We start from the raw sequence: 26,336 nt of genomic DNA on the forward strand, positions 1-26,336 counted from the left end.
AGTAAATAGTATAGTTTATTTGAAAAATAAAATTTTTAACTCGACTTTTGCTTAAACTAAGTAAAAATAATACCCTACCTTTAATACGCAAAATTATTTGCCTTGTAAGATTTCAGGGAAGATTTGAAAATTTAGTTGTTAAACAGCGTAAATTCATTAAATTCTCTGTAATGAAGAAATGGATAAGGAAAATATATCAGTGGAATATTCAGTAATGTTCATAAACTTCATTCTTTCAAGTTTCTCTTTAACACATTAGCAATATTGAATAAAAACAATCTGCTATTCGTTTTAAATAATCGAGAAGGTTGACTGGTTGTTCGCTTAAATAGCACTGCAGCTGTTACAACATGCACATGATTTCACAATTAGCTAATGGAGGTAAAACCAGTTTTAATAACACTATACATCGAAACTGATGGCTGTTTATTAAAATAATGTGTGAGGAAGTATAAAGAAACAAACTTTTGCTGTACAGAATCTATAAGTAATTGAAAATTGAACTTTTCGCTTTGACTTTAAAGCAAAATGTTCAAATAAAGTAACATTATTTCATATTGATGTAAATTTTTTTTCATGAAAAATCTTTGCTTGAAACACAGGGGTAAAAAATTTAAAAAAATGTAATGCAAAGCAAATAAAGTTTAGAATTAACTAATTGTAAAATTAATTTGAAAATAACATATAATTAGGTTCCTTTTTGCTGAGGAAAGTTTCGAACTTTATCCTAATTTCTATTTAATATGCTTTTTATTTTTTAATTAATAAAGAGAAAAATAAAATATTTAATCGATTTGTGAGTTTATTATTTAATTGATACAAAAGCATGGTAAGAAAGTTCCTGGGTGCAATGCAAATCACTCTTTTTATGCACACAATCTTAAATGTTTCAGTAAATTGGGTCATAACTTTAATAGCATTGTGGTTGAGAGTCGATGCCTCTTGAAAACGTTAAATCAATTTAAAAAAATCTTATTTTATTAATACTATCATTAATACAAAATGAAAGGTATTCTATATACAATATATATATATATATATATATATATATATATATATATATATAGACTAGCCTCCCCTGACAGCAATAACAGCAGTTATTCTCTTGTGCATCGGGTGGAACAGAGATTGGATAGCATGGACGGGTACAGCATTCCATGCAGCTTTAACATTATGCCACAATCCATCGACCGTAGTGGCTGACGTGTGGTGGCGCGCCAGTCATTCGGCAACCATTGACCAGACGTTTTCAAGGGTGAGAGATCACGAGAACTTACTGGCCAGGGCAACAGGTGAACGAGTTCTGTGTCAAAGACAGTGCGGGCATCCAGGGCTAAAGAGAATACAAGGGCTAGTTCACTCCGCTCTCAGAGCTGAAGCTACGATTTCCCTCCTCATGACGTCACTGTGTCTACAGATCTCGGAGATCGCAAGCAAAGATATGATAACTTTGCATCTTTCTCTTGTAAAAATAAGTTAGACTTTTTCTGGTTATTAGTCTTCAAACTTTACGTAATTAACACATTATTTCCGTTCATAAACATAGTTCAAAAAAAACTTTCTTGGTTATTATATTAAAAAAATACCATTTTAAACTTATAAAAATGTTTTGCTAGTTGGTGAAAATGACACGATAAATACTTTATTTTAAAAAGTTCAGTTTTAACTTTAACTATTAAGAAAAATGAAGGCATATATCGACACTTTTTTTATCTACATATTCTTTTATAACGATAAGTTAAGTTAAATTTAGAATCCCTGATTTTAAAATATGTCGTTAATAGCAATTTGTTCATACTTAATCATTAGGAAACATCAACCTTAAACGCTAATTACTGAAACAAAATAATAATTTAGGTTCATAATGACATCAGAAATTTTAAAATTGTTTATAGGCATTTAAATTTACGATGATATAATATATAGATATTTAAGTTGAAGAGAATATAATTTTTAAAAAAAATCATAAATATTTAGAATAACTACATTAAAAAATATGTTATGAAATTAGGAAAATTTCAACTATATACTATATATTTTATTTATACTTTTTACTTACATTTTAATTTTCTTTGACTTTATCTATTTTTTAATTCTTTTCACCTGCCTTTCTTAGCGAGGCGGTTTCTATTTAGATAATGAATTTTTATAAAAGTTCTTTACGACAGAATAAACGTATTGCGGTTTTATATTAACTGTGTCATTTCGGAATCCATTCTTTACATAGTTGTTCATTTACTTTAGGGAACACGCGAAAAATTATACTTTTTCCTTTTGTTTTTATATCAGAATTTTTGCAAGTTGTAATCGCGCAAACTGGCATTTCGATAATAGTTTAAATTCTTGTAAATTCACTGCAAAAACTGAGGAAAGTCATTATAGAAAATAACAAATGTCTTAGAATATCTCGCAAAAAGAAATGATCCAATATTAGTTAGAGCTAGTAAGGCCAAACGCTCCGTTCTTGAAGTAAAAGTGCGAGCTTTGCGCCAAAGTGACGTGACTAGAGTGACGTCGGAGGATCGGCGCGGCAAGAGATACTTCAAAGGAGTGAACCAGCCCTTCTATTCTCTTTAGCCCTGGCGGGCATCATGCGGTCGTGCATCGCCCTGCTAAAACGTAGCATTATGGAGGCCTCGATGATAAGGAAGAGCAACTGGTCCAAACACATCAGAAATGTAACGGCTGCTGTTCAAAGTGCCGACCATTGCAAACGAGAGGTGACCGAAACGCGTATTAAATGGCACTCCATACCATTACTCCAAGTGATGGGCCAGTATGACGATCTCGAATGCAAGCTACCAATGGGCGTTTTCCACAATGTCACTAAACACGGATGCGGCCATCATGATCCTGTGTATAGAACCTGGATTCGTTTGAAAAGACGACGTCATGCCATTCCTGCTTCCAGGTTCGTCATAGATCACACCATTTTATGTGCTCCTGGCTGTGATGCAGCGTCAAGGGTTGCCGAATCCATGGTTGTCGCGCTGATAGTCCATTCTGCTGCAAACGTCGTTGAACTGTTCGTGCTGACACTTGTAGTCTTGTACATGACCTCATTTGTTGACTCAGGGTTCGGGGAGTAGCTATACGATCCCTTAAGGCCACTGAGATATTGCACGGCGTTCCATATGACGGTCATGAACTCATCAATTCCATAATCTGTTAACAATCATGGGATCTCAACCAACGCGAGCAACAATACTTTGGTATGATGAACTGCAATCCCAGTAGGCCACAATTTGACCTCGATCAAACTCGGACGCGTGCTGGTAGGCATTTCTCCTGCTTACACGGGGCATATCAAAAACATTTTTACCCAAGAGCAGCGCTCGAATTCAATTTCTGTATGAGAAACTTACTGTCAAATCTCTTCTTTTATACACATTGTAGGATATGTGTAGGGTAAGGTGGATGCCGAGACGGGATTAAGCTAATTATTAATCATCGTAAACCCATAATTGGGTCATCAGTTCAACAACGGCTATGAAATACACATAGTAGGTGTCGCTACCGCAGGCTGCTTTGCATGAATGCGCTGATAAGCCAATCGTTTGCATACCACAACATGCTTTATCCGTCCTGAAAATTTCACGTTCGTGGTGTGTCGCTTTTCTGGTGTAGCAATTTTAATGGCCAGTAGTGTCTAGATATCTATCTATATATATATATGAACAAAACTCTTGTTTGAAAATTTTACATAGGTGTTCATCTTATAAATTATAAGAAACGTGTATTCAAAATCTAAAATTTACCATCTTCTTAATACAAGAATATCAAGTTTGTAATACTCATTAAAGTACTTATTACTATTTCACTGAATTAAAAGAAATCATTACAATTCACCATTTGGCAGTTTTGTTCCTAAAAGTAGTACTAAATTATTATGCTTAGTATAATGAAACTAAAAATGCTATTATATTAACTTTAATTTAGAAATGTAATTTATTTTCGTTTCCTCACTTTCTGTAAAAAACTGCAGCGTATATATGCTTTGCAATAACAATATCTCAACTTTATTTTTTGTCTATTTATAGAAGGAGAGACACATAAAGTTATCTTGAAATCTTATATGCTATTTTAGAAAACCGTTATAGTCTGAACTAACATTCTTTTTTCTTTAGGTTATAAATGGAACTTTAATGGAGGTTTCAAGAATGGTTTTCAGTTATTGCGTGATATTGTTTTTCTTATTCTATACTTAAAAGCCGAACAAAGTGTGATTTTTTATAGTATCCTGGATGTTACTTCTTACATTTATTTTATTTTTTTGGAGCTTTAGTTGAAAAATATATTATTTTTCTTTCGTTTCTTTAGCAACAATTTCTTTTCATTACGTTATATCTTATCTTAAAGTTGGATATTAAAGAAATAGAGCTGTCTTAGTATTAACTCAAAATTGACATTTCATCCTATTAAGTTATACTTGAAAGTAACTTTATTTTGCTACATTTTACAGGAAATTACTATTACAAAGTGTTTTTTTTTGTTTTGTTTAAGGACAACATTACAAAAAGATAATGGTCATAGTAGTCAGAGTTTATATTTGGAGAAAAATATTTAATAAGTACTGAGTATTCTTTTTCATCTCCTAATATAATGAATTAAGTAAAAAATGATTCGAAGCCATCAAATAGTAATTTAAACAATGAAATTCGTTTATCTAAAGATAATTTCATATAAAATATTACTTTAAGTAACTTTTTAAATTTTTTATTTTCATTTGATAATGGTATAAACATTTTGAATTGTATGGTACACAATTTTTGCGTCATTGTAAAGAATATAATTTTATAAAACAAAATACAAAAATTTCGCAAAATCGGTCGAATAGTTCCTGAGAAATCAAATTTTAAATATCTGAAATTCGTAAAACTTTTCCTTGCATATGGTAACGGTTTACCGAAAACTCTAGTTTTGAAATTACAGTTATTATAACCTCACACGCTTTAAAAAATACAAAACTTGACAGTAAATTTAAACGAATAAATAGTTCTCATGCTGTATTCCAAGGTATCATGATAAAATTACGAAATTTTGCAAACTTTTGTCACTGATTATAAAATTATATTCTTTTGTTATTTTATAAAATTCATAAAACTCAGCGCTTCCGTAAACGTCACTGAGCATTTTGGTATTAACATATAGCCTGAAACTAGGTATATTTTTAAATACTCTAGAAGTTTTGATCATACTTCATTTTCAGTGTAACTTATCATAATTAACAGCTAGTGTGAGTCAGCTAATGCAATTTCATATAACTTTCTGCTTTAATTTTTTTATAAACTCAAAATATTAAGACCAGGAACAGCTTTCTGAATGAATGATACATATAAAAATTCATTTGCTTATAAAAATTGAAACGAAAAAATTTCAATTTATCTTTTTAAACACATATTTGAATTGAAACAGTTTATTTAAGCTTTACATCCTTATTTCCATACTGATTTAACTGAAAAGAAATTCAAAATTCTTTGTCTGACCTGTTTGAGACAAACAGAAATTCAATACTTGAATCCCTACGTTACGAATATTTGATAGTTTTGTGTTTAGTATACAACAGGGAATACATGCCAAAGAAAATCGGAAATATAAAACTTCACTACTCGAAAAAAAAACATTTCAAACGGTCACAGAAACTACAAAGATTTTTTTAAAAATAATTTTATTAGTAAGCGTGCAATTCCTTTCAAATAAATATATATTGAAATTCAGAACAAATGGTAGAATAATTTTATTTTTTATGCTATAGTAAAATGGATTTTAAACCTTGAAATGAAATACAATGTTCTCAGTGACATAAAAACATGTTTTAAATGGTTCTGGTCATTTGCCCTGCACTCGGCTGCCCGACAACTCAAAAGGCCGACTTCATTTTCTCGACAGTTAATTTGCCCGACAGGTAAGTGTGCCCAACAAATCATTTTTCCGACATACATTTGCTCAACAATGTATTCTCCCAACTATTTCCTGTGCCCAATAAATCATTTTTTCTACATGTACTTTTGCCCGACAATGTATCTCCCAACATTTTCATGTGCCCAACAAATCATATTTCCGACATGCACTTTTGCTCAACAATGTATTCTCCCAACTATTTCCTGTGCCCAATAAATCATTTTTTCTACATGTACTTTTGCCCGACAATGTATCTCCCAACATTTTCATGTGCCCAACAAATCATATTTCCGACATGCACTTTTGCTCAACAATGTATTCTCCCAACTATTTCCTGTGCCCAATAAATCATTTTTTCTACATGTACTTTTGCCCGACAATGTATCTCCCAACATTTTCATGTGCCCAACAAATCATATTTCCGACATGCACTTTTGCTCAACAATGTATTCTCCCAACTATTTCCTGTGCCCAATAAATCATTTTTTCTACATGTACTTTTGCCCGACAATGTATCTCCCAACATTTTCATGTGCCCAACAAATCATATTTCCGACATGCACTTTTGCTCAACAATGTATTCTCCCAACTATTTCCTGTGCCCAATAAATCATTTTTTCTACATGTACTTTTGCCCGACAATGTATCTCCCAACATTTTCATGTGCCCAACAAATCATATTTCCGACATGCACTTTTGCTCAACAATGTATTCTCCCAACTATTTCCTGTGCCCAATAAATCATTTTTTCTACATGTACTTTTGCCCGACAATGTATCTCCCAACATTTTCATGTGCCCAACAAATCATATTTCCGACATGCACTTTTGCTCAACAATGTATTCTCCCAACTATTTCCTGTGCCCAATAAATCATTTTTTCTACATGTACTTTTGTCCGACAATGTATCTCCCAACATTTTCATGTGCCCAACAAATCATATTTCCGACATGCACTTCTGCTCAACAATGTATTCTCCCAACTATTTCCTGTGCCCAATAAATCATTTTTTCTACATGTACTTTTGCCCGACAATGTATCTCCCAACATTTTCATGTGCCCAACAAATCATATTTCCGACATGCACTTTTGCTCAACAATGTATTCTCCCAACTATTTCCTGTGCCTAATAAATCATTTTTTCTACATGTACTTTTGCCCGACAATGTATCTCCCAACATTTTCATGTGCCCAACAAATCATATTTCCGACATGCACTTTTGCTCAACAATGTATTCTCCCAACTATTTCCTGTGCCCAATAAATCATTTTTTCTACATGTACTTTTGCCCGACAATGTATCTCCCAACATTTTCATGTGCCCAACAAATCATATTTCCGACATGCACTTTTGCTCAACAATGTATTCTCCCAACTATTTCCTGTGCCTAATAAATCATTTTTTCTACATGTACTTTTGCCCGACAATGTATCTCCCAACATTTTCATGTGCCCAACAAATCATATTTCCGACATGCACTTTTGCTCAACAATGTATTCTCCCAACTATTTCCTGTGCCCAATAGATCATTTTTTCTACATGTACTTTTGCCCGACAATGTATCTCCCAACATTTTCATGTGCCCAACAAATCATATTTCCGACATGCACTTCTGCTCAACAATGTATTCTCCCAACTATTTCCTGTGCCCAATAAATCATTTTTTCTACATGTACTTTTGCCCGACAATGTATCTCCCAACATTTTCATGTGCCCAACAAATCATATTTCCGACATGCACTTTTGCTCAACAATGTATTCTCACAACATGCCCGACGATTTATTTTTCCGACAGGTACATTTGCCCTAAAGTGCTAGCATGTAAGGGATGAGAATAGTTTTTTTCGTTGTTGTTAGTTCTCGTTATTGCTCATATCATATTGCTTACTGTTGTTAAAAACTATTTTAAACTCACTATATACTTTATTACTTAATTTCACTTTCTGTAAATTCATATTACTATAACATGTTCATGGAATATGTGGAGAAATAATTTGATTTCCATCTTGCACATTGTATGAGTTAGCGATAATTTTCAACCATAAATCCCATGTTAAAAAGATAAAAGATGCAAATTATTTTTATAGTTAGTTACTTTTTATTATTTTACAACTCTTTTCTGATTCTTTGTTTCAATTAGTATTAAGTAATTAAAGGCTAAATATTTTATAAAAATACACAAGATAAGTAATTAAAATGCATTTACAGAGTACTTTGACTTGACATATAAAGATGTAAATATTTAAAATGAATTATTTCAAATGCATTATTTTGTTTATTACTCAATTTACTTTTGTTTTTAAAATAATATTTTAACTAGGATTTATTAAAACTGAACTGCATTTGTGAAATATCTGCAGTTTGGAAGCATCAGCCGTATAATATTATACAGTACAATATTTTACAACAATTTTATAGTAATATTTATTTAATTAGAGTGATTTCGGGATTTTAGGGTAAGTATTACAGAAAAATTGGGTATATCAGATTTTTTGTTCCGTAACATGTAACGGTAAAAAATACTTTTCTCCGTAGTTTGATCCGAAATTTTTACTGAATTAATTTCAAATATCTAATAAATCTTCAAAAAATTAACAATTATCATTGATTTTTAACAAGTTGTTGATTTTCTAATTAACTTTTATTTAAAAAAATATTACATGAAATAAAAGGAGCTAAACAATTAAATGCTTTTACAGAGATTTTTTTTAACGCAAATATTTATAACTAACGTTTGAAATGAAATATATCAAAAACACTACATTGTTAATTTTTCAATTTCGCTTTCTGCAAAGTAGCATGTGAAAAAATAATAAAGTATTTACACACATACTCGGACAAACGGTTTCATTTTATCAATAAAAATCGTACGAGTAAATAATGAATTTCAAGCACTTAATCAACTCTTACAAATGTAACAATAAAGCATCAAAGGCGTTTCAAAACATAAATAAATAGATGTTTTAACTTTTAGATTCACATAAAATTAATACATACACACAAAAACTTTGGAAACATTAGCTGAACACTAAGAAAAGAGCTTTTACGTGATAAGGAAAAAGAACATTAACATTTTTCAGCTTATTTTTTTGTACTACGTTCTTATTGTTCATGACAGTTTTTCTTTTGATATAAGAAGAAAATGACGCGTGTTTTTGACTGCCGCTTTCAGAAATAAAACATCTTAAGTTCTTTAGGTTCGCATTTATCATTCTGGATTCTTCATAAGCCGAAACAGTATCCATGGCATGAAAAACTATTTGCATTAAAACTTTTTTTATGTTTATTTAAGGAATTTTGTGGCTGGTGAAGTTTTGTTACAATATATATTTATTTCTTGATGGCATTTTTTAACTTAGTTTTCTATTTTTTTTAAAGTTTCATATTTTTTTTTATCCTACTATTGTAACATATAGTTGTTTTTGCTTGCCTTTTCAAGCTTTCTAAAAATGTAAAAAGTATGTGATTCATATATTTTTTAAGAAATTTCTTTTAGTGAGTTATTAAAACTAAATCATAAAATAGATCTAACGCGTTTAATTCACAAAATTATCCATTAATTCTTTTAAACTACTACATTGGTACTCCGTTTTAAATGTTTTCATAAATTTTATTAAAAATTTACCCAATTTTTTAAAAAAATACGTATGAAAATTAATTTAAGTGGAGTCATATACGTTATTGTTTCTATTTTTTGGTGACGAGGACTTTTTCACTCTTTTTAGAATGAAACATTATTTCAAATGTGAAGCAACATGGAGGGAAAAAAAAGGTTAAGTTACAGTAATGTATGCTAATGTCATTTCTGGAGAAAAAAACCTCCAAAATTCTGATAATAAAAATCACAATTATACAGCTCACTTGGTAACTTTTCCGTTCATATGGTAATGGTTTGCGAGAAATTTCTGGTTTTAAAAATTATAGTTCTTATTACCACACATTTAGTAAAAAATGCAAAACTGAAAAGTAACTGGTTTTTATGCCATGCTCTGAGGTATCATGATAAAATACCTTTTGAAATATTTACCACATTTATACAATTTCATCACACATTATAAAACTATATTTTGCTGTTAATTCTTTTGGAATCATCATCAAAGCGCTTCAGTAAAAATTATCGAGTTTTTTGGTGTTCCCATAAAGTCAAAAACCTGATAAAATTTATCATGACTTAAAATTTTTGATTATGCTTCTTTTCTGAGTAAACAATATCCTAAAATTACTTTTCTGACATAAAAATTGCTCGAAATTTAAACGAAAGTTTTTGTTCACACACGCAGTTGAATAGATGAAATAAAACAATATTTGTTATAAACAATATTTGTTACATATATATTCTAAACTAAACTCAGTGGCCTCGACAGCCCATAGAGGGCCAAGGCCTACTGTGCCCATCTCAGTTTTCTTGACCTTGGGCTCTGGTGTGCAGGAGCAGATGTTCCGGTCAGGTGGACAGCCGAACGCGGAACCCCCAGTGTTTAGTTCCCAAGCATGTTTGGTACTCATGCTTGGTTAACATTACCATACCATATGATACTCATTTATCGACCCACTGAAGGGATGAAAGGCTGAGTCAACCTTGCTCGGCCCAGGATCGAACCAGAGACCTGAGGCACGACAGCGAGAAGCGCTACCGCTCAGCCACCGGGCGCCTAAATATATATTCACTTCTCCGTTTATTTTACTAATTTACTAAGCGGAATAAAACTTTATACTGGGTATACCATTCTTATATTAATTTCTTATTTCGTTAAAAGATTTTTCAAGAATGCCTTTGAAAAGTACTAGTATAAGCTTAAACTCATAATTTAAAAAGTAACAAAATGTCGTGTATTGACGATATTCACAAAGTTCTCAAAATAACATTTTTGAAAATCTCTGTTCCTTACCCTCACAGAAACGATTGCACTTTCCAGTTTCAAACGGTTTGCTTTAAAATTTATAGTGTAATTTTGATTGATTGTATGTTGGATTTCTTTATACTAACTATAGATATACTATATCAGTTAAATAATAAAATCAAGCTGAAAATAAAACATGAGTTACCATTTATTGAATCAGGAACTATAAATGTGATCAGAAACTACTTCGTACCGCGAAAACTATTGTGTTTGAAATTGCATTAATTTTTAAACATAATTGAGCAATTTTGAGAGATTTGACAATATATTTGGGTTCTTAAAACAGGTTTAACCATATATTCCCGATATGGGATTTTCCTAAATTCATAAGAATAAAATTAATTCTTAAAAATACTTTGAATCTAACACGAAAAAGTTCTAGAAATTCTTAAAAAATAATATGATTTTTATAGAGTTTTCTATAACACTAATTAAACAAATCAAACTAATTATATTCAGATGTGTTTTTTAACAGTTTCAGATATCTGAATAGTAAAAGCTGAAATCGCTGCATTGATTTATATAGCTAAGCAGAAAATTAAAGTATATTACTGCATAACTTTAATTTTTAAATTCAATTTTACTTCTTCTCAACTTATGTAAATAGAGAAAATTTTCAATGAAGTCTCTTTGGTATAATTGCAATTATTAAAAATTTTATACTTATTTTTAATGCATTTAAAATTTACTTACAGCCTTCAGTGTATTACTTTCAGCTTCCTCTGCCATTTGAAATAAGGACAGGGGCATCATAAAATAACCCTGCCATTTGCAATCTAGATAAATTTGCATTCTTGACAGGTCATCCGGGGAGCTAGGCGTTACATGAAGGTAAAGACCACGATGATAACTACTTTCACTTAAGCCTTCAACAGGTAAATGCTGCATTCGAACTCTGCCCCATTCTTTGGTGGCGACAGTAACTGAAAAAAAAATAGATTATTTATTTGTGGTTTCAAAGAAATACTGCTAACTTACAAAATTGTTCATGTGCAAATGATTTTTGTTAAATCAGAATTAATAAAAACAATGTTTTTTTAAATCAAAAACTAGCTAAATCATAAAAAAAAAAATGGAAATTAAAGGCTGACTTTAAAATCTTTAAGCAAAACCACTTGTGAGAATAAATAAAAAAAAAAACAATATGAATAAAATACAAATAAAGAAATGGTCAGATTATACTTTCGATTCAATAACCAAGAACATTCCTCAGCGTTTAAACACAAAATGGCAGTAGAAAAGGAAGGAGACTAACACGAGTTAAGTGGTTTTACCAGCAGTAGAAAAGGAACTCATTCCTATACTGTAAAAAAGTTCAGGATCAAGTTACGTTAAAAGGTATTGACACCCTGCGTGCATCATCCATAAAATTCATTTTACTGTAAGAATCATTTTTACCATAAAATTTTATACCGTAATTTCTACAGTATCATTTATTTAATTACAGTGATTCAGAGGTTTTGCAGTAAATATTACTGTAAAAATTACGATAGATCAGATTTTCTTCTCCGTTAAATTTCACGCTAAAATCTACTGGCACCCTGAGTGCCGATACTTTTTATCGTAATTTGTGTATAACTTTATAATTGTGTATAATTTTTTACTGTGTATAACTTTATTTGTGCTTTATTCAAGTTGTTTTGCTTTATTAATACATAGCACAAAGTATACCTTATCTCGTTGAGACTTGTCGGAATGATTGAAAATTTAACCTGCGTATTCAAAAAGAGAGATGAAAGATATGGTATAAGAAAAAATAGTTAAAAACATCAACAGATGGCGCTTTAATATGCAACAGTCATGATATACAAAAGTACAATAGCATAATAAAACTTATTCAGATGCATTTTGAAATTGATTGGGTTAAAAATCATCCCTTTTCAACAGTTACGACGCCAAGATCTCTTGACCTTGATACACGCTATTCCTGACAGTAGGTTCATTTAAGAAATGTTCTTTTTCGTTAGTTTGGCTGGCATTGTCCGACACGCTCATATTGTCACCTTTTATATAGTTCAATTTGTTGCGGAACATGAGGTCTTATGGTTATTAACTTGTGGCAAAAAATAGTGATCAACATAATGAGCATTTCCTGATAAATCTCGAAACTGTTAAAAACTATTTTCTTTACTGCATTTTTTTGTCTGTTTTTGGCATCATGGCAATAAACAAACTATTCAATTGTTGCTTTTTTCATTTCATTTCTTTCGATTTTAATGTTACCGTTAGCCATTGGCATCGCAAGAACCCAGTATTTGAAGGGGACGAAATTAAGCTACAGTCACTATAATTTTTTGAATTTCACTCATTAGAAATTTATTTTTCTTAAACGTGGTAAATACTGGTCAAAAAACTGCCCTCTTTCTCTGCGAATACACAGGAAAAATTTCAGAAATTTTGGTTAGTGGTTTTTTGTTTTTACTTCTCTTCCTTAATTATAATTACTCTTTACTTACATGAAAGTTATTAATTTTTTATTACTTAGCATTATTATAATTAATTTTAGTATGTATCTGATATAGCAATTAATCTATCAATGTTATTTTGTGTTTTTTTTTCTTCAGAAAATTGAATAATTCTGATTTTTTGGGTTTAAGGGGGAAACCACCCTTGTCGGTTGATCAAATTATCAGTATAAAGTACACGTTGGAAGATTAAGTTCAACAAAAACTCTTACCCCGTTTTTCTTAATACTACAACATAAATTTAATTTATAAAATAGTACATATTTCTTATAACGATGAGTATTTGTTGATTTCAACACAAACCTAATTAATATAAAGCTTTGATAACATACTTTGGTCAGTTAGATTATACAAATGAGTTGAAACTCAAATCGGGATAAACGATTAATGTATCCGGAACATTGTAATCATTACATCAAATATTAATGTATTAAAATAACCATGAGTAGTGTATTATAATGTTTCAATGCAGATAATATTGTTTCGAATTATGTTCTCAAATAATTTGTTGCAAATTCATATGAATTCAATATTGGTTGTAGAGACAGATTAGAATAATTGAAATGTAGTAATGCAACTCGAAATCAATTCATATGTAAATTTAACTCTAAGCAACTTGTTAAGCTCAGAGGCTCTTAACAAAAACTACTTTAGTTACGAAATAATTAGATTTTACATAAAAAAGTAGAATGTTCATAATAAATTTTAAATTCTAAACCGAAAAATATGGAAATACATTTTGCACAAAAAAAGATGATAACCAAAATATTTAACAACCCTATCAGCAAAATAACTTGGGCCTTAATTGGACCAATATTCACGAATCTTGGCTCAATATGGGTTCAAAGGACCGTTATTTTCTGATATTGGCCATGTATACAATTGTCCGATTTACCTAATATTTTACAGCCATTTTAATACCAATATCGGCCTTACATAATTTCAGATTATCTTGATATTTGATATTCATTATTCAGCCAATATAAACCCTATATTTGCCATATATTGGACTATATTGGCCCTATATAGGGCCGACATTAAAAAATCTAGTCATCCCACTATTGGTACCCTCAGTGCATATTCATATAGGACTCATATTGATCCAATTTTGAGCATAACTGGTACCAAGGTAAAATTGTTGCTATGGAAGTTTCATAAACAATATTATAAAAGCAAAACTAAACAGCACAAAACATAAAGATAGCTAAAAAAATACATCATATTGGAATATAATATCATTAAATGTTTGTCCCTACTTTAATTTTTGTCTCACATAGAACAGAAAAATTAAAGCTGAAAACAAGATGAATAATATATTGGCAGATTTCTAAGTAATCGATGCAGAAAAGTAGTTAGCAAAGTAAGGTAATATTTGATAACTCTAGCAAAACAGGCAGTTCGCTCGCATGTAGGTATATTAGAATGCGTCATTGATAACCCTTGGAAGAATATTACATGTGATGATGATGTATATAGTGTCATTTATTTTTGCTAACGCATATTTCTTTACCCAACATATGTATAATCAAATCACTAGTTTTCTCTATTCCAGAAAAAGAATCATATTAACTTTGACAAAAAAAATTATAAAAATTGATGACACGGAAAACTTTGTATAAGCGTCACAAATTAGCTAGAATTTGAAGAAGAAAAGAGATTTCGCTGCATTGCAATATTTTTTACTTGTTCTTGCGATTTTTAAAGAAACATCCTCCAATGTTTTGTTGTTTGTTATTAGATTTTATTTATTTATATATTTATTTGTATTTCTTAACAACGGGCTTAGCCTGAGGTATTAGAAATAAACTATTAATGGGACTTACTGAAAACGACGAAATAAAAAATTAAACTTAATTTTATTACTTATGCTTCAGGAATCTCGAAAAACAAAACTTTCATACTTTAGTACTATTTTTTTCATCAGTATATTATTGTTCGATTTTTTTAGCGGAATCATTGAAGCATTCAAGAACTTCAGTGATTTGTTGTTTGCTATTTTAATACTTATAGATTTAAATTTGTTTTTAGAGAGAGAAATATAAATTAATGCTTCAAAAAAGTTGTTTTTATTCGAATTGATGTTGTAGACTTCAAGTTCTGTAAAATCAAGAGTCAACAATTTTTAATGTATACATTTTATAAACATATGTAAAGATTCAAAGTTCACAATAAAAACGTAATCTAAGATGAACTAATTTAAAAACTAAAAAAATAACTTTTCCATGTTTCTGTGCAAAAAAAAAAAAGAAATTGGACTTATATATTGGATATATATATATATATATATATATATATATATATATATATATATATATATATATATATATATATATATATAACCCATGTACTAAAAATCAAAGTTAATGGAGAAAAGGTGCTTATTCGGTTAGGGAAACCGTAAAAAATCGCAATACGCAGATGACGTTTAATTAATTTTGGTAATAAGTTCTTCTGATATAATAAAAATGGTTGCAATTACTACTACAAACTTTTTGTACAACCAGAAAAAAATAGTGGTAGCAATAGTGGTTCTCCTGTGGTGGCAATGATAGTGTATTATATATTTAAAGAATTCCCAATAAAAGAATTTTTTTTCACCACTACTAATAAATAATTTAAACAGTATATTAAAGATCAGGGAATGGGTCCTTAACAAAATCTTGCAAGAATTCTATTCATTTTTAAAGTTTTTATTAGTCTTATAAAAAGTTTATTTGCTTTTGAAATTTTAGTTTTAGTCCGCTACACTAGAAAAAATAACTGAAAATTTCACAGAAAAAATACTCAAACGCTACAAATTTTTATTTTTTTACTTACTTCTTTGCATTAAAGCTGTTTTTGATAAATAAAAAAAATCTCTGCTTTTTATCATAATCATAAAAGAAATTGTGTCTTGCAGCTGAATAGTTTTAGACACAAATAATTTTTACATAAGTTATTATGAATAATGATATCATGCATTTTGGATTAGAGCGGTAGTTTTATTTTTCAAGAAATAGTTGCAAATCTTTCTTTTTCATGGAAACGTATTAAACTTTTAGCATATGATGGGGCAGCTTAGAAATTATTTTTTTTAAACTTGCACAATGAAACCGAGACTTTAGAATCCAGATTTAGATTTGCAACGCGAATCCATAACTTAGAAATTTATATTTTCATTCTAAATATTTATATTTGAAATGTTATAATTAGGAACGGCTTAAACTTGATACAAAACTTAATTGTTTTGATTATATTCATTTGGTTATATTTATAAACTATGTTCATAAAGTTTTATTGTTATGGTTTAAAAATATAAAAATTTTATATTATACATTAGCGTTATATTGGAGCCTATTATATGAGCTTTTTGAAGTTGAAAAATGTAAGTAATACTTTTTCGAACTATTAAAACTCTTTTGCAAGTTTCTTTGCACTTGAATGAATAAAGCATTATATTAAATGCCTTCTAGAAACTGTAATTAGTCAACTGTGTAATATCTTCCAGACAGTCAATTAATATAAGTCACGCTATGAGAAACATTTAAAAGCTATGGGTAGGAATTCATTTTACAACCCTATTCATTGGTTGATATGCACACCATCATAAAGTTTCCAACAGTCCCAGCTAAAAATAAAATGTGTTATAATATAGTTATATAAAAATAATTATTAAGCACTGAATAAGTTTTTTCATTTATGCAAACTTTATAACAAAATATAAGGCATTTTTGTATTTTAGAAACAATATTTTAAATTCAGCGATTTAATTATTCCAAAATCGTAAGGTTTGTAATGTAAGTTTTTCTTCATGATTTCTTCTTTGAAAAAACAAGTGTGCTTTTGCTCTGTATTCGGTTCAATTTCTTTATTCTACGTACAAATGGTACTCATTTCTTAAAGAGTTAAACTGTATTTAATGTTAATGAGAAAGAGTTTGATATTTTGAGATGGGTTCACAATTATTTAGACTTGAATTTTCTTAGAATGAAAAAATTATAGTTAAATCTACTGCTCCTTTAATTAGGTATTGACTCTAACTTTCGGTTTCAAGTTATAGTTCAAAAACTGTAATGTTTATTATCACTATAAATTGACTAAATAGAGATTAATAATAACTATCCTTATAGCACTGGATATAAAAGTTTAATCAAAAATGCATAAAACCTACTTTAAATTATTTATTAGGAGTTTCAAGTAAAATTTAGGAGAATTAAAAATGAAAATTTTCTGCAAGAATATTTATCGGAGACACAGTAACATTAAATATATATATAGTAATTATGCATTTGTAAATTACTTCACGCACTTAAACAATAAGCCTTTATCCAGCTCCGCAAACGTCGGAGATATTACTTAGGTGCAAACAACTAAAACATGATTTCAACCCGATTAAAACTTCCAGCTTTCCAGAGCGGAGCTGAATTGTTGCCGAAACCGTGGTTGGCGAACATTCAAATCCCACACTCTAACTAGACAACTATTTGCTAATAAAATAAATAACAATATACTGGAGTATCTGAAAGGAAGTTCTTTTAGGTATTGTTTGTCTAAAATAAGAACTCCTCCAGACATTCGTCTGAACCTGCGATGGTGACCAGGGTAACGAGGTATGACTTTTTCAAGTAGGGGTGCGGGGTCACTGTTTTGGAGTGGTTTCAGCTCGGGTCGGCGAGAGAGAGGGAATCTCTTCGGTCTATTGTGTTAGTCCTAGAGTGAAGCTACGCTCCCTAAAATGCGCCATTCCATAGCACCAGACGGCCTCAGACTTTGTGGTGGGAGGAGTTCTTAGCTTAAGCAAACTATAAATTAACAGAAAACTGGTTATTTTCCGCAATCTCTTTACGGGAAACTCATTTATATGCAAAACAGAGCTTCGATCGTCACCTTCGAGCAAAAGAGGGGTCAGCTATTCCTCTAGAATAGTACTGTTTGGAAAACAGATCTAAAGAGAGAGTTATAGGCCAACACTGCACTTCTCTTTCATACGTAGTCGATACTGATCAAAGATTAATAAGAAGGGATATAGCTCATGTATAGTTTGTACACAAGCTGACTCAAGTCAAACATGGCAACAGCAGATCGCTCCAGCTCTAAGACAGCATCATCAGATAATAGTACAAGCACCACTTCATAAACAACAGACAAGCTCTCAAACTGAGCTAACGAAAACAAGATATAATAGAAACATACAAACAACCTGACCGACTTGCTAACTTCGAAGTACTAACTGTAGAGATAGGTTGACACAAGTATTTATGTTGTAAGCAAACATCACGCACTAATCGTTTATGTTTTAAATATGGATCCCGCAGTGGACTGATCGTTAAGACACGGTTCCCAGCAGATCACCGAAATAAAGCATCACTGGCTGCGGTCAGTGTGCGGGTGGGTCCTCGTTAAACTGTGCAACCGTAAAGTGCTCGACTTCGCGTGCAGGTCGTCGGGCTACTGAAGCGGGGGTGATATCCCCTCCGCAGAGAATCAAAATTGTGATGGCGTGTATTCGGATCATCCTCAGGGGCCCTACCATGAATTACCGGGAATGGAATGAAGATTCCCGGCTGGAAAGTGAAACTGGGAAAGTTTGGTTCCATGAATGTTTAATACCGTACCATGAACACTCCCTTGGAATCAGACATTCCATGATAACTCGCTCTCAGGGCGTGGCTAAAATTTAACCAATCACACAATTTACTTTAGATTTTCTTTTTGAGTTTGGCAGCATTAGCATGAGTAAAACGAAACGAGCTTCTGCTATTTAGATAATATTTTTGACTACTTATTGTTTTCTTTTTAAAATGTTTTTTGTTTTCATTAGACTAAAAAAACATGAACTGCGAATACTTTGAAATATTCTTTAATTTATTACACATATAGTTTTATTAATTAAAAACTGTCATATTTATCATGTATAATTCATAAAATCAAATCATTTTTTCATAATAAATATTTCTGATATATCCTTTAATACGTTTCATTATTTATTTTAAATATTTTTTAAAAAGTACAATTCTTAAAATAATGATCATATTTTAATGAATTAAGATTCAAAATTTCGTGCCTGAGAACTGCATGTAGATAGATTACTAATTATACTAGTTTTTAAATCAAAACTAATTGCCAGAAAGAATTCAAATTTTATCAGACAAAAAAATTAACGTTTACCTTGATCTCTTTGAAATTAATTTAATTTCATAAAAGTTCATTAGTTTTCAATTAAATTTGTAACAGTATGAATGACTAAAGTTACTACTTTGCTTATTACTTTGGTTTATTTGTTACATTATAAAAGTGACTGTTTTTACTGATAGTTAAATAAATATGTTCACAAGAAATTAATTTATAGAACTGCGTAATATTTTTTTCGTAATTTGTAAAATCATTTTACGTATGAAATACTTAAAAATTATAGTTCAGAGAACTACTTCCGCAGCTTTTATAGTATATATTTTAATGGAAGAATGAGAATAAAAATTTTTAAAATGAGTAAAAGAAGAAATAAATACAGATTTTATAAATATTTTTTGAAACGTTTTTATTCTTTTTTGTATTTCTTATTATAAATAAATTGTTTACTTTATAATAAATCATGCCTGTAACAAATTCTTTTAAATGTGCTGCCATTGGTGTATAATATGAAGAAGTATTGTTCAAAAGGAAGTTAAATATTGTTGAACTGAAAGTTCATCGAAAGAAAATTAAAAAAAGAAATGATTGGAACTTCAAAAAAAGGTATTGACCAAGTAATATATCCCGTAATAATAACATAGAAATAGTAACAATTATCATATGAGAGCATAATTATTTTTAGTTTGCCGTAATTTCTTAGTTAACTCTGAAAGTATCTTTTCGTTCACACATACTAATGAAACAAAACATTTCTCTTTTAATTATCGTCTTGAAAATGGCTCGGGTACGTTTATCTTTTAGAAAATTTTGTTATCTTCTCTTATGAAATAGAAAAAAAATTAAGACATTCATCGACGAAATATCGTATTTAGTCCTTAAAAATTCATCATTCCCTCCTTGGAACGACGATTCTAGGTGCCGGAGACTGGTTGGAATGAAACCGGTTCCAATTCCAGCCAAGAAACTCTTTCCAAGGTGTTCGTGGTGGGGAAAAATAATTCCCGTTGGAACGTGACGTCATTCCCAGATGGAATTTCATTCCATGTAGCTCATGGTAGGGTTCCAGGGATGTTTCCCAGACCGTCGCCAATAGCCCATTGTGCAGCTCTAGTGCGACGTAAATGAGTTACAACAACAACAACAACAACAATTTAAATATGGATGTCTGCCAGAGGCTGAACTATATCTAAGGGTAAGAAAAAGAAATAAATTGTCGTAATTTCGTGGTACAATGACAACTAGTTGTTTGCACTATTCCTATTGGACGATTCGCATTCCTATCCCGAAAGAAACGTATTTCAATTGGTTGTATCTGTAACTTCATCATCATTGATTTCCAGAGGACAAATAAGTGAAGTGACATCAGCTTAGAAATCTTTATATAATATCTTTAGAAGATTGACTCATATATGATATTATATCTGGTGCGTATCTAAAAGTATTTCCTTCTCCTTAATAATATTAAAGTATTCTGCGTCTATCCTGTAATGCTAAGCTGTACTAACAGAGATAATGATAAGCTTCACTATGATAAAAGCCGCTAGAGTGGGATTAAATCTCATGACCCTTTTCTTCAAGATCTGGCTGTTGTGGTAATGCAATTATTTCTATATTCAATTAAATTGGAATTAGAACACTTTCAATATCAATAAAAAATATATTTCTTATTATTCATCTTGAGATTTTCTTTAAAAACTTTTTTGTATCTTGAATAAGTGATATTAAAGTGTAAAAATACTGATGTACAATTTTGTCGGATACAAAATATATTAGAATTCTGGAAAGTAATCATAAATAATACTAGTACACATTTGGATTAAGATCATTTTATATTATTATTTAAAATATCTCCACCGATTTTCAGTGAATTGTAGTATGAATATTTTCAGGCTCAATAACCAGTCCGAGTAATATAATTCATCTTAGAACTTTTTCTATAAATTTCGTGTGTTTAACTGGGAGATAAATCATCGCCAAAGTCCACGATGTCTTTGGATGTCACCATTGCAATGTGATATATTACATTTCCATCACATGCTGTTTCGCACTTTATTAATGGTTCTCTCGACAATTTCCTTTCGGGCAAGGCATAAAAAGAGAAAGAATAGGCGCGTAACTTAATGAAAGTAATTGTTATCTCTCTCAATAGAAGAAATTTCTCGTTCTCATCATTAATTTTTTGTTAATCATTCGCTGACAATGTTTCTGTTTCAGTTTCTTTCCTTCCTATTTTATTATCCTATTTACTACGTATTTGCTTAGATGTAAAACTTTGTTTTGCGAGAATAAGATATTTTTTTCGGATTTTAATCGAGAGAAAGTTTTGTTTTAATTTGGAAGGAAGTGAAAGAATTAGTTTATTAATTGTATGTATTGAAAGAGATGAGTAGCTTAACATTAAAGTGATAAGTATATTTACTTAACATAAAAAAATATTTTGCTTTCAGCTCAATTTTAAATATAAAATTATGATTTATGTGTGAAATATAATGTTCCTCACCAAAGCAATTTTCAGCGCAGATTATGAAATTATTTTTCGTTGAACCATGTTAGGCAATAAAATTTTGTGATTAATATTTACAAGCTTTTTACTGATTATAAATTTAACGAAAAAATCTGTTTAATTTATGTTATATTTTTTTCTTTAAAATTAGTTTCAATTTGCATCAATTAAACATTTTTAAAATAGTGATGAACAGAATATAGTTATTTGGAATAAGCAAAGTTTTTTTATTATTTTATATTGCATTTTAAGTTTAAGGCTCGAAATTAATATATTTTTTTTATAAAAAAATGCAGATTTAAGGAAATTATTTAATCAGAAAATTGTGTATGTGATTTTTAATTTGCAACGCATTTCTCAGGATAGTTATAACTAACAGATAGAGTGAAAAATTATTGTATAACTGTTTTTGGATAGGTAAAATTTGCTGGTAAATATAAAGATATCTGTCCAAGAAAAAAGTTAATTTGATTAAACAATTACTGCATCACAATTGTGTTTCATATTTAATAAACTTGGTAAGCTCTGAAATATTATTGCTAGAAATATATTTTTGATGGTGTTAAACTTTTGCAGCTCTGTTGAATTATTTATATATTATACTTATCAGATGAATTATATCTTACAAAAAACTATTTATGACTTATAATTTGAAATGACGTTAGAAATATTTTATATTAATTTATTATTCCCGCAATGAAAATATTATTTTCATCAGTATTAAAATTAAAAATTAAATAAAAATGTGACAAATATTTTCCACACATTTATCATATCACATACACTATTATATATACACTATTATATTACTCAAAAATCTATATATATATTTCTCTTACACGGTAACAAAAAAAGCCTCATTACAACTCCCTGAATGGCAACGCTAGAAAATCGACCAATGATTGCCGCTAAAAATGTCACATGCCAAATCTAGCTGAGATGGCTCAACATATAGAGCTTTTAAAAACGGAAACTGAAATAACTAGAGAGAGCATAAGCTAGGCCGAAGTGAATAGTCTTTATCGATAGATCTCTATTTTAGTATTTTGTCGTAAGCGCTTTTTTTCACGAATTTAAATATTACGAATTTATTTGACATTTTTTGATTTATATTACGAATTTATTTGTTTTACTAGAATTTATTTGTTTATGCAGGTTTTTCCATTGCATTTCACTTATTTCATTTTTAATAGACTTAATTATAGTCAAGATTTTAACCTTTTTTAAAGAGATATCAGTTTCAGAAATTTTATCATAAGATTTTATACTATAGCACATTTCTAATAGGTTTAACGAATTACATGTCATTTGTTTGAATTCAAATTTATTTTAATGACTTAGTATTTACTAAATAGATGTAATTTTTTTTTTTAAAAAAAGTTGTTATATGGATTTGAATGATTGTTTTCAATTCTTAGAATTTTGTGCATTTGCAATGTACCTAATTTAGTGGCGAGCGAAGCAAACCATATAAGATTGCGTAGGAATTTTCGGGGGGTTGGCGAGCGTTAGCGAGCAGGAGGCTCAGCCCACTAGTTAATTTTATTCAATTAAAGGAAATAGTTTGCTTTTCATCACGAGGAATAAAATGGGAATTTGAAACCACTAACCTTCATCAGATTATAAATGAAAAAAAAGTAATAATAGAAAACTAAGAAGCATCATTTAAAGAAAGCAATAAAAAGTTTAGTAACTATTGACTGTCAATTTTTAAAAGAAAAATGTTCTAATATATTCGAACAGATCAAACTACGTTTCAAATCTACAAATCTAAATAATTTTTTTTAAATTTCCAATCTATGTTATAATGATATTTCTTACAAAAATTACCCTAAAATTTATCAGTGCTCACACAGAGAAAAAATGATGGTAAAATTATTGGGCTGTATGGCAATGACACTTCTGGTGAACAAAAACCATAATTCAGGATAATACACCCAAAATATATGGTAATTTTTCCAATCATTCTGGTTTCTGTTTTTAAAAATTTTAGTTCTTATTGCCAAAATAAACGTCTCTTAAAATATACATAACAGGAAAGTAAATTTTATCGTGCAAATGGTTTTTATGCCATGTTATAAGATATCATGATAAAATTACTATATTTTATCTCATATTATTAACCGTATTTTCCAGTTAATTTTATCAAAATCATTACCAGATAGCTTCGGGAAAATTTGCTGAATCGTTTTTGATTTCTCCTTAGAGTCAGGAATGTGATAATTTTTTCCATATTCTAATAGTTTTGGCCATAATTTTTCTACTCAGTGCAGGATTCCAGAAATTTTTATTGTTAAATCAAAATTCACTGTAAATTTTTATAGTTGAAATATGCGCATAAGATAAGAGAAAAACCACACATACATTGCTAGCATTCCTACTCAGGTAATGTGTTTAACATACTAATTTAAAAGGCTCTGTCTAATTCCGTTGTACATTGAAGATGATTTTAAAGGCAGATAAAATCAGTTTGAGAATGGTCGTGAATGCATAATATGTGAGAGAAAAGCGACCATGGTTCTATATTAACATTAATCGAGACAATTATTTATATATATTTTACTGTAAAAAATTATTTGCTCTACAGTGACTTCATTTTGCAATATAGTTTACCTCGAAAGTTCCCTGAGCAGTATAGTCTTTTTAAGAATTGAACAATTCAATATCAGAAAAATGTGAAGGAAAAGAACTTTGCAAACTACTTTTTTCGAAATTCACTGGCGATAAAAAAAAACATTTGCTTTAGGAATGAAACGTTTAGCAACTTTGCCGTCGTCTCTCCAGACAGAGAAAATAAAATGATAAGAAAATATTGAAAGTTTATTTTTCTGTTTTTCTAGGATAAAAATAATACTATTTCCCAGGGCAAATATATTTGATTGAATAATGTAATATTTAAATTTTAACGTACCCTAAAAATGAATTAGCATTTTCATTTGGTTTAATCAAATTATAGCTGTCAATTTTCATTAGGCTTAAATTTTATGTTAAAGCAAACAAATCACTATATAAAATTTAGTGAGTTCAGCATGCGTATACCATTGATATATATATATATATATATATATATATATATATATATATATATATATATATATATATATATATATATATATATATAATAAGCTTTGACTTAACTATAAATGTGAGCTCCATTTTTAAGAATAATTTAATTTGTTTTCAAAAAAATTGATTAAATGTACTTAGAGATATAGTAATGTACTTAGAGAGATAGTTTCGACAAACAGGATTTTGGGTAAATCGTTGCCATATGAAACTAAAAAATATCCAATGGCTGGCTTAATTTTGATTTTTATTAATTATTAGTTATGAGTTAGGTTTTTTTTCACGCTCTTAGGGGAAATTTATATTTTTATAAAATTTTGTTTTCGATGCATGTTTATGAAGATATTACTGACACACTATATTGATAACCCAATCTGACAATATTTTATGTTAGAAGTAGCAAATTCTGATAACAAGCATGAAATATTTTCAAGTCGATTATATATTTATTTGGAAAGTATTCTTGAGAATCTGAAATTAGTGCTAATTGAGTTGCATGGCAACAAAGAAAACTTTGACATCCTCGCATAAAACTTAATATTTTGTTCTTATTTAGATCTATACTTCTAGTAATTATTTTTACTTGTCAGTAATATATAACGATAGCCCTAACAGTTCAAACCATTATAGTGCCGGTATAAACTGCCTTAACAGTATAGCATGACAGTTCAAACAGAAAATGGTTTTATCTTTTTTAAGTCTTTTTCTTATTAAATTATGAAATAAATTTTCTGATTTATATCTTTCAACATTCAATTTCTGTCTAGTATTTTTTATTTTATTTATTCCCTTTTTTAAAACTTTTGACATATAGTTTTAGCATGAGCTTGTAAAACGAAGAGCTTGGGGGAGGAACAAAATTTTAAACAAGATTAGTGGAAAACCTAAACAGCAATTAAAGCAAAAAGAGTGAAAAAAAACATTTAAAATTTTAAATATTTTCTAAGAAATATTATTTAAAAAACCCTCGCATTAAGTTTATAAATAAATGATATTGGTAATAGAAAGATAACAGTAGATAAATCTACGCAAAACATTACACTGTACAACAAACTTCAGTGAAATTATTTCAACCACAGATGTACTCATTCACAGCGTTTTCTTAATTATCGAGCGAAATTTTAAAAATCTTCAGTGGTTCAGTGAACGAGCTATATAAGCAGCCAAAAACTGCGATGTGTACGACATCAATCATCACATTCTGAAAGAAAATCACATTCTTCTTCGAGTGAAAAGAATAATGACCAATATCCTTTAAGCTAAAATTCTTAATGGCAAATTTAGAAGAAAAGATGATCTGTTACCACGTATCCCAATGATCCCGACGTACATGCCATTCGAATTTAAGTGTTTGCAGTTTCCGTTACATTTTGCATTCGCCATGACAA

General features: G+C 29.6%; 1 protein-coding gene across 5 annotated transcripts in view; it reads right to left on the reverse strand.

Annotated features, from left to right (window-relative positions):
* LOC107441317 (uncharacterized) overlaps positions 1 to 26,336 on the reverse strand; it is a 206,085-nt gene that overhangs the window by 23,693 nt on the left and 156,056 nt on the right. For all 5 annotated transcript variants that reach the window (XR_015434916.1, XR_015434915.1, XR_015434914.1 and 2 more), the window contains exon 3: positions 11,497 to 11,726. The gene's annotated coding sequence lies outside the window, so the exon portion shown is untranslated. The remainder of the gene's footprint in view (positions 1 to 11,496; positions 11,727 to 26,336) is intronic.

Source organism: Parasteatoda tepidariorum, chromosome 6 (genome assembly GCF_982258835.1).
Source record: "Parasteatoda tepidariorum strain Cologne lab strain chromosome 6, Ptep-v5.0, whole genome shotgun sequence".
Taxonomy (NCBI): Eukaryota; Metazoa; Arthropoda; class Arachnida; order Araneae; family Theridiidae; genus Parasteatoda; species Parasteatoda tepidariorum.